Genomic DNA, 2,079 nt, shown 5'->3' on the forward strand with positions numbered 1-2,079 from the left:
TTGTTTTCCTTTGCATTCCTCTGATTTGAGCCAGACCAATTTTTTCCATTAGTTGGTTTCCTCTTCTGACATTCTTTTGCTATTTTTCAAGTTACCTAGACTTCTCTTGACTTATAAAACATTCATATTTTCTGAATGTTGTTCCTGTGTAGTTATGTGTGCACTATGAATTTCACCTTCCAATATGTGGGTTGTTTTTCTGAATTTTGTGGTGAAGGCTTTTGGTTACTTTACAACTATTCTACCACATTGCCTTGGTGGTTTAATTCTGCTTGTTTGCATCTTGCACAGCTTTCTATCCTTTTATGATCATCCTTAAAATGTTTTAACTTTACTTTAAGGAGAAACTTTTATTTTTGTTATACAATTCTGAGATTTCACATACAGAATTAAGACATGATTCTACCATCCTTCAAACTCCCCCTATTACTCTTGTAGTTTGCAACTTAGTACTCTCCTACCATAACTCACGGTAATCACTGACTTGGTTTCCACTTAGTTTTGCCTATTCTAGTATACAACGTAAAAGGGGATATATCATTGGAAGCCATTTGATTCTAGCTTCTTTCATTCAGCAGAATGAATTCGAGATGCATCCATGCTGAATATATCAATAGTTGTTCCTTTATATTGCCCTATCACCATTTGGAGAACATTTTTTTCAAATGTTTTGGGAAGTACAATGAATAAAACTACCAAACATATTTATCACAGATTCAACAATTTTTCCATGTGTATACACACATTCATGCATGTGTTGTCTTATGGATGGAGGCTAGAGGCACCATTCTTTTCTTGGTTTTGGTTTTTTGAGACAGGGTTTCTATGTGTAGCTGTGGCTGTCCTGCACTCACTTTGTAGTCCAGGCTGGCCTCGAACTCTGAGAGATCCACCTGCCTCTGGCTCCCTGAGTGCTGGGATTACAGGTGAGCAATACCTCTCCCAGCTAAGGAAGGCCTCATTCTTCAGGATCCACTCACCTTGAGTTTTGAGAAAGGGTCTCTTATTGGCCTGAGTCTTGCTGTATACACTAGACTGGCTGGCCACCAGGCACCAGGGATCTGCCTGTCTCTTCCTCCCTAGGATTACACATGTACACTAGCACAGCCAGCTTTTTAAAACACGGCTAGAAGAGATCTAACTCAGGTTCTTATGCTTATATGGCTAGCACTTTACCAACTGAGTTCTTTCTCTGGCCCTTGTCCAGCTTTTGTGAGACAGCACATTTTCACTTCTCTAGGAAGATTCTGGCTGAGCTTAAACTTTAAATCTCAAAGTTGTTTTTTTTTTTTTTAAATTATGTGTAAGTGTTCAGCCTGCATGTATGTAGATGTACCACATGGATGCCTGGTGCCTATATTCTTGGTCTTGGGGAAGAGAATTTCACAGAAGTATCTGAAGCATCCCTTAGAAAACAGAAGGGAGCTGTTTGATTGGCCAGGGTTAACCCCCCCCCCCCGAGTCTTTGAGTCTTTTGAGGCAGTCCTCCATTAAGAAGGACTTCTTTCTTCTTGGACAGTTTCTTTCAACCTTGTTATGGTAATGTGTTTTTTTTTGTTTTGTTTTGTTCGGCAAGCAGTAATGGGAATACAAAAGCCTTCCAGCCTCTACTCTTTTTCGTTTGGTTGGTTGGTTCTGATTTTTCGAGACAGAGTTTCTTTGTGTAGCTGACCTAGAACTCTCTATAGACCAAGCAGGCCTCAAACTCAGAGATCTTCCTGCCTCTGCTTCCCAAGTGCTTGGACTAAAGCCACACACCACCACACCCAACTCTTTTTTTTTTAATTTTTTATTAATTACACTCTATTTATTTTGTATCCCCCATAAGCCCCTCCCTATGCCACCCTCCCTCCCCTTTCTGCATGCATGCCACTCCCCAAGTCCACTGATAGGAGAGGTTCTCCTCTCCTTTCTGATCTTAGTCTATCAGTTCTCATCAAAAGTGGCTGCATTGTCCTCTACTGTGGCCTGGTAAGGCTGCTCCCCCCTCAGGGGGAGGTGATCAAAGAGCAGGCCAATCAGATTATGTCAGAGGCAGTCCCTCTTCCCATTACTATGTAACCCACTTGGACACAGAAC

This window comes from Psammomys obesus, unplaced genomic scaffold (assembly GCF_907164565.1).
Source record: "Psammomys obesus unplaced genomic scaffold, mPsaObe1.curated_primary_1811, whole genome shotgun sequence".
Lineage (NCBI taxonomy): Eukaryota > Metazoa > Chordata > Mammalia > Rodentia > Muridae > Psammomys > Psammomys obesus.